Source organism: Bombina bombina, chromosome 11 (assembly GCF_027579735.1).
Source record: "Bombina bombina isolate aBomBom1 chromosome 11, aBomBom1.pri, whole genome shotgun sequence".
In the NCBI taxonomy this organism is placed as follows: domain Eukaryota; kingdom Metazoa; phylum Chordata; class Amphibia; order Anura; family Bombinatoridae; genus Bombina; species Bombina bombina.
Window position 1 is genome coordinate 80,239,022 of NC_069509.1, and position 15,062 is coordinate 80,254,083.

Consider the following 15,062-nt stretch of genomic DNA (forward strand, 5'->3'; position numbering starts at 1 on the left):
ATGGAGTACACCTCACAGATGAGGGGAATGACCAAATGCTGGCGGACATCAGAGGGATGTGCCAAGAGCTGGTGGAGGTAAGGAAAGGTCACGAATGGCGGAGAATGGTGGGCTGAAAGAGGGGCTCTTTTGGTGGCGGTGAAGTTTGTGCACGACACGTGGGCGGGGCAGAATGGGGGGTGGGAGGATCCCGCGGCATACTCAGCCCTGAGGGGTGATCCGGTGGTCTATCTAGGGGGAGGGCTATGCCGTGGGTTCTCCCTTCTCCAACTGCACTGCCAGGGGGGGGGGTTAGTGGTTACACCCCCCTAGGCGTGGTTCCCAAAATTCTGGTTTAATGCAGTGGCATTATTTGATGTTCTTTTGAACTTGATTTTATGGCTGAAGATATAGTTTAAAGGTGGCAAAATTCAATTAAGTAATAAATCGTGACCTTTCCACATTTCGCCATAACTACTGTGTCTGTGTTTTTATTTTAGATAAGTCTTAGATAAGTTAAAATGGGGTTTGGGGGTTCAATGGTTTTATATGGTAATGGGTCAAAGGAATGCAGCCTCCTCACCTTAAACTAGTGTATGGAACAACTGTGAGGGGAACGTCATAAGGGAGGGGCTGCTGGGAGAGAACAATGGTGTAGTTTGTGTGCCAGGTGTGGGGGTTGCAGGAGAGATAAGGAGAGAAGGCATTGGTCAGGAGAAGGCTCAGGGGAGGGGCTGGGGGAAAGGTGTTATAAGGAGAGGGACTGCAGGAAGGAGTCACTAACCTTTTTTCTTTGTTTCCCACCCACCCACCCTAGACGCAGCGGAGCACAGTGCAATAACCGGAGAGGTCACATGAGAAAGCAGTAGCAGCACGGATAAGGGCAGGACGTTGACTAATTGGTTGAGTCGCAGTAAGACCGCCCGTGCACCTCAATAAGGGGAAGAACACAGCGCAACCGAAGGAAAGCAGGTGACCCGGCGGTCTACGCTGGCTGGAGGATAGAAAACGGCAGCTGTTTTTTGCAGTATACATCATACAATCGCAACAAGCGGTGAAGTTTGTGCACGACACGTGGGCGGGGCAGAATGGGGGGAGGGAGGATCCCGCGGTATACTCAGCCCTGAGGGGTGATCCGGTGGTCTATCTAGGGGGAGGGCTATGCCGTGGGTTCTCCCTTCTCCAACTGCCCTGCCAGGGGGGGTAGTGGTTACACCCCCCTAAGCGTGGTTCCCAAAATTCTGGTTTAATGCAGTGGCATTATTTGATGTTCTTTTGAAGTTGATTTTATGGCTGAATTTTGCAAGATATAGTTTAAAGGTGGCAAAATTAAATTAAGTAATAAATCGTGACCTTTCCACATTTCGCCATAACTACTGTGTCTGTGTTTTTATTTTAGATAAGTCTTAGATAAGTTAAAATGGGGTTTGGGGGTTCAGTGGTTTTATATGGTAATGGGTCAAAGGAATGCAGCCTCCTCACCTTATATATATATACATACACTATATGCAAAGATACTGATCTAAAAATCCAGTATAAAACCTTTTGAAAACTTACTTAAAAGCTCCCAGTTTAGCACTGTTGATGAGGCTGGGCTGGAACACCCACTGAAAGGGGCTGGGAAAGCAGGAAGGGCAGACCCTCCACCCTCCCCTGCATATGAAAAGATAGATTACACAAATAGTAGCAAACAGGAACTTTTGGGCTTCGTTAGGAGTCTGAAAATCAGCATATAGCATCTTATTCATGCACTGGGAAATACAGTACAGACAATTTGATTCTATACTCAGTTAAATCATTTTAATTGCCAGGAAGTTTATCTTTATACAATAGATAAAAAGGATGGCACCCTCTCTTTCTTACTTTAGGAGCATGTTAAAACTTCAATTGTTTAACGAACAATTGCATCTAAGAGTAGATGTACAAAATAGACTGAAAATGGCGCAGATTCATTTTAACATTTGAGTTGGAAGTACAAAGACAAATTCTTATGCCATTTCGAGATACCACCATATTTTTAGAAGACTCTTTGCGAGGAGAATAGTCTCATATATTTGCTCCCGATTAAAATTTTTGCTGGGTCCCAGTTATACATGAACACACATGCACATACACACACACACACACACATATGCATACACACACATACATATAAACAAACATATGCATACATACACACACATATACATACACACACACGTGCATGTACACATATAGACACACGCACCATACACACATATATGCACACACACTCATATATACACACACACACACATACATGCACACAGTCATCCACACACATATATAGACACACACGCACATCCACACATACAGTCATACACACAGACATATACATACACACACAAGCACACATACATAAGCACACATACATATACACACACACATACAGTCATACACACACACATATACAGTCATACACACACACATATACACACACACATACACAGTCATACACACACATATATATATACACACACACATACACAGTCATACACACAGATATATACATACACACACAAGCACACATACATGTATACATACACAGTCATACACATATACACAGTCATACACACACAAGCACACATACATATACACAGTCATACAGGCAGCCCTGAATGTAGAGTATAGGAAGTAAGGGTTTTTGACCCCAGGGAAGGCAGAATGCAACATTGTATAGTGTTGTGTGGTGAGGGGGAGGTGTTGTTGATAAGGGTACTTAAGAAGAGGTTTCAGGAAATAAAGACCTCTTCATTCTGGACCAGCAAGTTGGAAGAAGCTTGTTATCACAAGTTGCCTGTCAGAAGAGTTTAGTGGTGTTGGTGTGCGTGTTGCTTACCTGATGGACCCCCTGCAGGACCTGTTAACGGCAGCAGCAGCCTTTCCAAGGAGCGTGGAGCTGCTTGGCTGATGGAACAACTTCGGGGGGCAGGGGCCCTCACGGATTCGGTGGCTGTTGAAGATCCGCCTGCAGGTCCTCAGAGGCGGGCGAGGGCTCCGGTGCGCTTGAGCCCTGAAACATCCGGCCGGAAGTCACGGGGCAGACAGGGTCCGGCTCCTAGGTTATCTGGAGGCAAGAAGCAGAAAGGTGCGGCAGCTGGGAGGTCGCGCACAACTTCCCGGCGGGGTCTGGTGGTAGGCCCTGAGCCTAGCATGGTTCCGGTGGTGTCTGTGGCCCATGCGCCGGTGACGTCATCACCGCAGGCCGGAAGTGAGGGGGCGGAGCTGCTGAGCGTGGATCCGGAGCAGTGTATAAAGGCGGCTGGGGAGCTGCTTACAGGTAAGGCTCCTGAGCTATCGATGTTGTGGGTCATGGTGTTGGGGAGATGTGGAAGTGGGGGCGGTGTCTGTAAGGGGCCGGATGGTTGGGGGCAGTCTTAGCTGGGGGATGAGGCAAGGCAGGGGGAGTGTGTCATTGGTTGTATGGGGCTGATAACACAGAGGTGCTGATATGGTGTTGGGGCAATGTTTGTCAGCAAAGAATAGGTTTTGGAGCAGGTTTGGGGTCATTGGTGTGTACAGTGCTGGGAGTGGTGACGCAGGAGGCCTGGGTGTAAGGGTTTGGGAGAACTAGTTGTTGATTGAGCCATGTTTTATTATGGTTTATTTGTGGGATACCTCAGTTAGTAAGCAACCGCTCAGCATACCTTTAGGGTTATTTTATTAGGTCAGCTATTCATGGCATGCCCTAGTATATCCCCCCCCTCTTGGGTAGTGAGGTAGTGAGTGTGTCTCTGGGGTTTGTGTCCATGGGTTTGTGTTTGTGGGCTCTGGATCCTTTGGTGTATGCTGTGTGAAGGAGGCCATTGGGGAGGTTATTGGTTCAGGTAGTGTGAGTGTGGTATTGGGGTTTCTATTCACTCGGGGTGAGTGTTTTTGGGGGGGTCTTGCAGGGTTAAGGCGTTGGGTGGGGTTTTGAGATTTGGGGAGGGCTTTGTGGGTTTTGGTTTCTATGTTTTCTTTTTGCAGAGGTGGAGCAAGTTGGGGCTAATAGAAGGGATGGTGCTGCTGTACAGCTGTCTGGGAGTGCTGGGGATACTGTGCCGCATGATGGGGATTCCATTGTGCTGGAGGACATTGACAGTGACTTTGATGAATCAGAGCCGGTGGCTGGGACGTCGTCAGGACCTGTTACAACTGGTCAGGTGGGGGAGTATGACGCCTTGGCACAGTTATTAAGTTGTTTAACCCCGCAAGTGCAAAGACAAAGGGGGCAGCAGATGGACAATGTTGGGCTGTGGGGGGTTGAAGGGAATTTGCAGAGGGATGGACGCAGATGCAATCGTGGAGATTTGGGTTTTATGGGGTCTGCTGTCTCTTTGTCTTTTCAGGAGCCTACTGCCTCCCGTGGAGGAGGGAGGGCAGCAACGAGAACTGGAGCTGCTTCACGGCACGGGAGATCGCGGTCTCCTGTGGCTAGGCGGGGAAGGCATGTTGGCAGAGGTTCACTTGGGGCAGAGTGGACAGGAGTCCTAGAGGCAGGAGCAGGGAACGGTGGCAGCCTATTTCTGCAAGAAGGGCTTCACCGCCTCGGAGGCGGAGGTCTCCGTTGTCCAGGAGGGACCGGATTACAAGAGATGCAGTTTCTTCTGCACGGCCTGCTACGGAGAGCACGTCAGGACCAGTGACGACACCTCAGTTGACAGGTGAGGTGGTCTCAAGGGGTGGGGGGGACATGTCTAATGTTTCAGTGACTGTGGTTACAGGGGATTTGTTGCGAGGTTTAAAGGATTTGATTGTTTCATTTGAGAGTCGAATGTCTGGTGGTAGTGGGATTAGTGCCCAAGCGGCTCAAGCATGTGCTGGTCAGGTTAGTGGTGGTTTGGGTGCAAGGTCGGTTAGAGAAGTGCAGCCGGGGGTAGGGCCTATTGCAAGTATAGGTCAAGGGGTGGAGCGGGCGGAACCTGCTGTGGGTGGGCCCACTGCCACTACCGTGGGGGCGCCTTTGGGTGGTAGGGTTCTGAGAGTGTCAGAGGAGGCTTTTAGGCGTCCGTGTCTGTGTTCCATTGGTCCACTAGGGTTGCATTTGGCGCAGGAGGTAAAAGACAAGGTGTGGAAGCGGGAATTCTTGGAGATATTTTCTTTGTTACCGGTAGATCAGTTTGTTGAGGATAAGGAGGATTCTAAGGGGGACACGGGCAAGAAGGAGGAAGAGGAGCGGAAGAAGCGGTATAGGAAGCTGCCAAAAACATTTGGTAATTGGTCTAGGGCTTTTTGCATCTTGGCCAGTGTGATTACTGAGAAATTCCCGGAACAGGGTTCTGCTCTGTTCTGTTACTTGGACAAAATCTCGTCAGCTTACCGCTCCTATGGAGGGTTGGCTTGGTGGCGTTATGATGAGCAATTCCGGCAGCGCATTGCGGTTCGTCCAAGTATGCACTGGGATGATAGGGATATGGGCATATGGCTCGAGATCATGACACCTTTGAGATCGGGGCAGTCCTTTCGAGTCGGGGGTCCGGTACCACTGTCTCAATGCGCAAAGGTTTGTGCTTTCAATTTAATGAGAGCCAATGTCGATTTGGGGCGTCCTGTAAATATAAATATGAGTGCTCGGGCTGTGGAGGTTTCACTCTTTCACAAAATGTTTTAAAAAGGGCAGATCAGGGGTCCAAACAGGAGAGGTGGCTGTTTCGGGGTAAGACGCCGGTGAACGTGTTAAAGATGGTGCCTTGGTTAAGGCGTTACACTAAGGTATGGGGAAAAGCGAAGGATGCGGAATTGTTGTTATCTGGGTTTAGTTCCTGGTTTAGGATTCCGTTTGTGGAGATGGCGGTTTCGCAGGTTTCTAAGAATTTGATTTCGGCTAGGGAACATCCGGGTATTGTGAGGGAGAAATTGTTGAAGGAAGTGGCTTTGGGTAGGATGGCGGGCCCCTTTTGTGCGTTGCCATTGAAGAACTTAAGGGTGTCTCCTTTGGGAGTTGTGCCTAAAGAGGTGCCCGGTCAATTCTGCTTGATACACCAACTATCTTATCCAAAGGGGGTTTCCGTCTATGATGGCATTGATGTTGTATTGTTAGCGGTTACCTATGCGTCTTTTGATAGGGCGGTGGCTTTGGTCAGCGCGGCGGGTGTGGGGGCTCTCATGGCTAAGGCGGCTTTCCGCCTCCTTCCAGTACATCCCTCATGCCATCATCTGTTGGGGTGTCTTTTCGAGGAGGAGTATTTTGTGGACCTTTGCCTACCGATGGGGTGCTCCATATCTTGTTCCTTCTTCAAGAAATTTAGCTGTTTCGTTGAGTGGGTGGTTCGCCTGCATTCAGGTTTGTCATCCATGGTCCATTATCTGGGCGATTTCCTGTTCGTGGGCCCAGGAGATTCTGGGGTTTGTAAGGAATTGATGAGACATTTTGAGGAGGTGGCGGTTGAATTCGGGATCCCGATTGCTAGGGATAAGACTGAAGGTCCATGCGTTTCCCTGAGTTTTCTGGGGATCCGGATTGACTCCTGCTTGTGGGAGTGTTCCCTTCCGCGGGAGAAGGTTGTGGACTTGGAAGCGGTGCTTCAGGGGGCGGGTGGGTGTCAGAAATTGAAATTGTGTGAATTGCAATCCATTTTGGGAAAACCTAACTTTGCTTGTAAAATCATTCCCGCTGGGAGGGTTTTTTGCCGGAGATTGGCGTTGGCGACGGTCGGGGTAAAAGAGCCCTTTCATCACATTCGGGTTACTAAGCAGATTAGGGAGGACTTTCAGGTGTGGTTGAGTTTTTTACAGAGTTTTAATGGCTGGTCTTTGATCCAACAAGTAGGTTTCCGTGAATCGGATGTTAAATTATTCACTGATGCGTCTGGGGCGCTGGGTTTTGGGGCCTATTTAGGCAGCCAATGGTGTGCTGATTCATGGCCAACGTCGTGGATTGAGGCAGGTTTAACAAAAAATTTGGTCTTCTTGGAACTGTTTCCGTTGCTGGTGGCAATGTCCATTTGGGCTGACCTGCTGTGCGATCGGAGAGTCATGTTTCACTCTGATAACATGGGGGTGGTGATGGCTGTTAATAACCTCTTGGCTTCTTCTCCTCCGGTGATTTATCTGCTGCGCTTGTTTGTTTTGGAGTGTTTGCGATGTAACGTGTTGTTCAGGGCTGTGCATGTTCCTGGGAGTAAGAATGACATTGCTGATGCTTTCTCCCATTTCCATTGGGAGCGGTTCAGGTCGTTGGCCCCAGAGGCTCTGGAGGAAGGGGAGCGTTGTCCTTTGGATCTGTGGAGAGCGGCATTTCCGAAGTGATGAAATTGGTGAGGGGTGCGCTGGCAGACAGTACTTGGAGGGCGTATAGGCAGGTTTGGTTTGAGTGGCATGGTCATCTAGTACGGTGGGGGCTACAATTTTCAGTGCAAGGTTGGAGGGCAGCTTTAATACGATGGGTGGCTATTTGGCATGAGGAGATGGTTTCTAGGGCATTGGTTAGGTGGAGGTTATCGGCTCTGGCCTTTTTATGTCAACTTCTGGGCTGGGACGACATTACAAAGTCTTTTGTGATTCGGATGGCATGTAGGAGTCTGTGTAGGGGGGAAAAGCGGAAAGATGGCAGGAGGCCGGTTGTTTTTGCAGTTCTTTTAAAAGTGGTAGGAGTGCTCTCAGAGGTTTGTGCAGATGATTATGAGTTTTTGCTGTTTCGCACAGCGTTCGTTCTTTCATTTTTTGCGGCTTTCCGCATTTCTGAGATTGTGGCTAAGAACAGGCGGGATCTTGGGAGTGTCCAGATGGCGGATGTTGTGATTGAAGGTGAGCAGGTTTTCATTTGGTTGCAGAAGTCGAAGACTTTTCAGGAGGGCAAGGGCCAGCTGATCTGTTTACGGGCAATTGGGGGGGTTTGTTGCCCAGTGGGTGCTGTGAGTTTGTGGGTGTGCGTCCTGCAGTGGGGGGCCTTTGTTACGGCATGCGAATGGGGATTCTTTATCCAAGTTTCAGTTTGTGGCAATATTTCGTAAAGCATTGGAGATTTTGGGTTTACCTGTGTTTGATTTTAGTTCACATTCCTTTCATATAGGGGCGGCCACTGAAGCGCGAATGTTGGGAATGTGTGATGCAAATATTAAGGGGATTGGGAGGTGGTCTTCAGGTCAGTTTAGATCTTATGTGCATCAGCATTTGGTGTTATAACATGTTTTTTCCTGTTTCTGTTGCATTGTAGATCCGTTGGTTTGTTGGGCATTCCTTTATTTACTGGGCGAGGAGAGCTGCAGGTGTCAAGAATGATGGGTGTCAGCTGGGTTTTGCTGCTGAGGAGGTAACCATGCGGTGGTTGGGCGTTAGAGGTATGGGGTGGGATAAGGTGTTATTGAAAGTGGTTGACTTGTCGAGATTGTTTTGCCCCCCAGGAATTCTGGTGATACATGCTGGTGGGAATGATTTAGGGTATGTGAGTCAGAAGGACCTTGTGGTTAGGATGAAGACTGATGTTGAGAGGCTGCTGGAACTTTTTCCACGGCTATGTATAGTTTGGTCGAAGATTATTCCGAGGCTAAATTGGAGGGCTGCTTGGGACAATAAGAAGATGGATGGGGCGAGGAAGAAGGTTAATAGAGTGATGAGTAATTTTGTGAAGCTTCATGGGGGGGTTGCCATTCGGCATGTAGAATTTGAAGGTGAATCCGGCAGGTGTTTTTTCAGGCAGGATGGGGTTAATTTAAATGAAGTTGGTCTTCAATTGTTCAACTTTAATTTGAGGGAAGGGGTTTTAAAGTTGGTGTTGGCGGGGCTCGGACGGGATCCGTGCCTGTGGCGGAATGCTTGCCGGTGTTTGACAAATAATTTCTGAAGTGGGTACCTCCTGATGGGTCAGGAGAGGCTTGGATAAGAGGTTTGGGAGAGCACTTAGGGAAGTGTTACTGGGCAAGCATTGTGGGTTTAAAAGAGGTTAATGTTAATTTTATACAGTTGATATTTATTGTTGTAGCTAATAAAATAGCAGCGGCCTTTATACCCCAAGTTATTGTGTGGTTGTCCGTTATTTATCTCAAAAATGTTAAGGGGTGAAAGTATTGCCTAATTATGGGGTCAACACAGACATATACATGCACACACACACATATACACACACAGCCAGGGTGTCCCATGACATTAATACAAATAATTGTATTTGCATTAATTTGCCTTTATGAACAAGATTGTATAAAGAGCTGAAGACATTTTAGCCAAATGAAAAGCACATTTGAAGAACAAGAGGAGGTTAACAACACCCTCCTATCCCTTTCTGCCTAAACACTGCTGTTGTTTGGTTAGTATGGGCAACAAAGTCAATCGTTTCACTACTCCTGCGCTCCTGTCTCCCTGTGCCCAGTACTTTATCAAATTTTGTGGGAAACCATGAACATTTTTTAGTGACCTTTATTTTAGGCTTAAAGGACATTAAGATCATTTTTACAATAGACTGTCCCCTTAATTATGTTCCCCTTATCATTTTTAATTTGACCAATTAGGAACAGATATAAATAACCTGCAAAGATCAAGCAATTACAGTGTAGAATGTTGCCTTGTCAGAATTCTAAGCCATGCAGGATTTACTCTCTCTCTCTTTGGGGGCAGTGGAAATAAACAATTTTTAAAGGTAAATCACATGAAAAGTGGGCAATTAAATATTGACGATGCGTGGCATATTTTATCTATGAATGAATAATATTTTATATAAGATGTCATTTTTATTTTGAATGTACTTTCAGTAAACTAATGCAATAAATGATCACAATATTTAAGATTTTTCTATTAGTCACAGTATATTGGATTTTGAATCACCCTGTTCTGTAAACCAGTAGACAGAAGTATGTTTTGTGCGTATCTCTTCTTGACCTTCTCATGTGAATGAATCATTACCCTTTGCTCAAGTGATCAGGGACATAAAAAAAAAAACAATGTCGCTGCTGTTGAGAGAAAGTGCCAAGTACCATCAACGTTTTAATGTCCCATAGCCAGGGGATATAATGTTGGCAAATTAAATAATGCAACTATAGAAAATTAAAAATGTAAAAAGTCTGAAATAATATCATAAGACTCACAGAAGCATTAAAGACGATTTTATCATTTTGTTCTTAATTTCAATATGAAGTTTGAATAAAATAAACAAACCTACCCGGTCCCACCAGTCTCTTTAGTTGTTGCATATGAAATCTGTTCACAAGAACTTACCACCCCATTGCCAATGAATTGGCTTTGTAAAATAAACATTTGGGAGACTGATTTGGACCACCACATCTCCCAACATTTGAGCCTAGGAGGTAGATTTACCAAGCGGATGTTACAATCTACCCCTGAAGTCTCTAGCTCGTCGGAAACTTAAGTTAAGAAGAAGTAGTGGCTCACCGGAAACTTAAATTTATGAAGCAGCGGTTGTAAGGTAGCGGTGAGGTGGCGGACTGCAATCATCCCGATCCGATACAATCGGGATGAATGACACCCCCTGCTGAGGCGGCATTGCACAAGCATTTCACCAGAAATGCTTATGCAATGTTAAATGCCAACAGCGTATGCTGACAGCATTTAGCAATGTCAGGTGAACATGATTCACTACAGCAAATAATGTCTGCCCACCAATTGATAATTTGGCCCCTAGGTATTAGTTGAACAGTACATTACTAAAAAATTGAACCACAACATTAACTTAGACCTCCAGACGATCCTTCTCCATAAAATCCCTCACTTAAGTTGTCAATATAAAACCTCCCTGCTCCAAATTATGTTAAATAGCGCCAAGAGGTTAATAGCACGTCTCTGGAAGAAACCAAAAATACCTAGCACAGTGCAATGACTTCTGATCTTAAATTAGTTTGCCAAATATGCTAAGATAAAAAATATAATATAGAGATAGATGAGAGAAACAAGCCTGACTGCAGAAAGAAGGAAAGGTGATGCTGTTATCTGACCAGTCTATGTTAGGGTTATGTTTTTGTTGCCAAGGGAAACCAAGAATGATAGAATGAATACAAGAAGGTATGATGTCAAAAGTCAGATATTCTTTATGACCAAAAGGAAAAGATATAAGTAAGGGTATAGTGTTGTGAGTAATGGGAACCTTCAGATAATATGAGCCATCAATAACTCGAACAGGCAGTGGTGTTTGCTTAATCAGAGAGGGAATTTTATTTAAAGTGGCAAATGATTCATCCATAAACATTCCGAATGCGCCAGAATCAATCATAGCCTCAGAGGTGATATGGAGGCCTATTTATCAAAGGTCTTGCGGACCTGATCCAACAGTGCGGATCAGGTCCGCAAGACCTCGCTGAATTCAGAGAGCAATACGCTCTCCGTATTCAGCATTGCACCAGCAGCTCACAAGAGCTGCTGGTGCAACGCCACCCCCTGCAGATTTGCGCCAATGGGCCGCCAGCAGGGTGGTGTCAATCAACCCGATAGTACTCAAGGTTATAGAGCAGAGGTCTTTAGACCACTGCTTCATAACTGCTGTTTCTGGCGAGTCTGAAGACTCGCCAGAAACACGGGTCCGCAAGCTTCATACGGAGCTTGATAAATGGGTCTCATGGTGTTGATCCCACTGTAAGAAGAGATTGAAAGAGCAATGAGTTATTTGTTTTGTGGTATTGAATATTTGAATGGAGGCTAATTTACCCTTCTTCTGATGAGTCAATGAGGGGCAAGTGGAAACTGAATGTTCATTGCTTGCACAGTCTCCTTCTAGCTTTTTCTTCCTGAGTTAGGGGTCCTTTTATGGTAACAATTTCCATAGGTACGGTTTGAGATGTGGCCTTGTCAGAGATGGGATAAGACATCTTCTTGGGATAATAATCAGGCTCTGTCTTCTCAGCTTTTCTTTCCCAATATCATCTGTCCATCAAGATGCATATCTTTATTAAAGGGACATTTAACCCAAAAATTTTCTTTCAAGATTCAGATAGAGGATACAATTTTTAAAAAGTCTACAATTTACTGCTATTATGAAATTTTTTTCATTCTCATGTTATTCTTTGTTTAAGAGATTCGATTGTAAATTCCCACGGGAACAGGACCCCCAATCCCCCCTGTATTTGTTTGTTAAATTTTTCTGGTGTCTCATATTGTACTGTCCTTTTAACTTTGTTACCCATCGACAGCGCTGCGGAATCTGTTGGCGCTTTATAAATACACTAGTCCTAAAGCCCGTTCACACGGGCCATTTTTTGCAGTACAGCGTTCCCACCCCTTGCTCTCTCCCTCCCCCTTTCTTTTGCTCTCTCCCCTCTCTTTTGAGCTCTCTCTCTCTCCCCCCTCTCTTTTGCGCTCTCTCTATCCCCCTCTCTTTTGCGTTCTCTCTCTCCCCCTCCCTTTTGCGCTCTCTCTCTCCCCCCTCTTTTGCGCTCTCTCTCTCCCTCTCTCTTTTGTGCTCTCTCTCTCCCCCGTCTCTTTTGCGCTCTCTCTTTCTCCCCCTCAATTTTGCGCTCTCTCCCCCTCTCTTTTGCGCTCTCTCTCCCACCTCTCTTTTGTGTTCTCTCTCCACCCTCTCTTTTGCACTCTCTCTCTCCCCCCTCTCTTTTGTGCTTTCTCTCTCCCCCCTCTTTTGCGCTCTCTCTCCCCCCTCTTTTGATCTCTCTCTCTCCCCTCTTTTTTGCTCTCTCTCTCCACCCTCTTTTGCTCTCCCCCTCTCTTTTGCGCTCTCTCTCTCCCCCCTCTTTTGCGCTCTCTCTCCCCCTCTCTTTTGCGCTTTCTCCCCCTCTCTTTTGATCTCTCTCCTCCCTCTCTCCCCCACCCCTCTTTCTCCCCCACCTCTCTCTCTCTCTCCCACCTCTCTCTCTCTCCCCCCTCTCTCTCTCCCCCCTCTCTTTCTCCCCCCTCTCTCTCTCCCCCCCTCTCTCTCTCCCCCCCTCTCTCTCTCCCCCCCCCCTCTCTCTCTCTCTCTCTCTCCCCCCTCTCTCTCTCCCCCTCTCCCCTCCTCTCTCCTCCCCTCTATCTCTTTCTCCCCCTCTCCCCTCCTCTCCCCTCTATCTCTCTCCCCCCCTCTCTCCCCTCCTCTCTATCTCTCCCCCCCTCTCTCTCCCCCCCCCCCTCTCTCTATCTCTCTCCCCTCTATCGCGCGACGGCACCTGGCCACGCCCCCTTCACGGCCCTTCATGCTCGGCCACGCCCACCGCTAACACCGACTTCTGCCAGTGCCGCAGATCAGCTAGGGACTCAAAGGCCAGGTGTGTTTGTCCTCGTGCTGTCTCTACTGCGCATGACAGCTTCGGACAAACACACTTGGCCTTTTATATTATAGGATAATAATAATAATACCTGAAGCACTACAAGACAGGAAATAGTGCTGCCAACTAGTGCCCCTAATAATCTATAACAGTTTTGCAAAACTGCTGCTATATAGTGCTGCAGACACGTGCACACTCTTGAGCTTACATTTCTGCTTTTCCACAAAGGATAACAAGAAAACTAAGAACATTTGGTAATAGAAGTAAATTAAAAAGTTGTTTAAAATGTTATGTTCTATCTAAATCATGAAAGAAAAAATGTGTTTTTATTTTGTCCCTTTAAGGCTTCTAGTGAGTCAGGCATTTGAATGCGAGACAATTCATCCTTTAGCACATCTGACAAACCGATACAAAATTGATTCTTAAGACTGAGCTGATTCCGCTACATAGTCCTCAACCGGTCTTTTCCCTTGTTTCAGGGCTCTGAGATTATTCTCTGCAGTAAGCTGTTTGTTGGTGTTTTCATATAGGGTTGCCATATTAGTAAAAAATCATCAACAGAATTAAGGATGTTATCATTGTTTTCATAAAAATGATTTGCCCAAACTCTGGGTTCCCCTTTCATGTAGGAAATAATGGTGCATACTTTGATCCTGTCTGAAGTGAATGTCTTGGGTTTCAAGGCAAAATACATAAGACATGAGGTTTTAAATTCCGTAATTTCAGATCTTTTGCCAGAGAGAAAATCATGGGTGAGTTAAGTAATGGTTCTGGTGCTTCTGAGGGTTTACCTCGCAGAAATTCTTGAAATAACCCTTTCAGTGTTTGATTTTCCTTTTGGAGTTCTGTTAGGCCTTGCATTAGTATGTCCACTTTTTGATTTAAAGTCGCTATGCAATTGGACATTTCTACTGGATCCATATTTATATATAGTATCCAATAGTATTTCCTTCTTAATATAAGAAGAGTCCACAGCATCATTCCTTACTGTTGGGAAATACTGAACCTGGCCACCAGGAGGAGGCAAAGACACCCCAGCCAAAGGCTTAAATACCACTTCCCCCATCCAGCGTGGCTGCAAAGGATGTGGTTCGCGGATCTGGTGGGGATGTCATCATCTCCTCCATGGAAGTTACCTTGTCGCAGGGATCTGCTGGAACAAGGTTCTTTTGTTTATCAAAATCTAGATTCTCTGAGGCTAACTGCGTGGAGATTGAACGCTTAGTCCTATCCAAGAGAGGTTTTTTCGGAGAGAGTTATTGATACTCTCATTCAAGCTCATAAACCGGTTACTCGTCGCATCTATCATAAGGTGTGGAGAGCCTACTTATTCTGGTGTGAGGAACGTGGATTTTCCTGGCATAAAGTCAAGGTTGCCAGGATCCTATCTTTTCTCCAGGAAGGATTGGAGAAGGGCCTTTCTGCCAGTTCCCTGAGGGGACAGATTTTGGCCCTGTCTGTTTTACTGCACAAGAGGCTCTCAGAGCTTCCAGATGTACAGTCCTTTGTTAAGGCTCTGACTAGGATCAGACCTGTGTTTAGATCTAAGGCTAAATCTTGTTCTTAAGGTTTTGCAATGGGCTCCGTTTGAGCCTATGCATGAAGTTGACATTGACAAATTGTTGTCCTGGAAGGTTCTCTTTGTACTGGCTATTGCTTCTGCGCACAGAGTATCTGAGATTGCTGCCTTGCAATAAGAGCCTCCTTATCTGGTGTTCCATTCTGATAAGGTTGTCCTACGTACTAAGTTAGGTTTTCTTCCTAAGGTCGTGTCAGACCGCAACATGTATAAAGAGATTGTGGTTCCTTCCTTGCGTCCCAATCCTTCTTCGAAGTTCTATCTTCAGGCTACTAAGGATTTTAGACAAACTTCTTCCTTGTTTGTTGTCTATTCCAGGAAGCGTAAAGGTCAGATGGTCTCTTCGACTTCCTTATCTTCTTGGTTAAGGA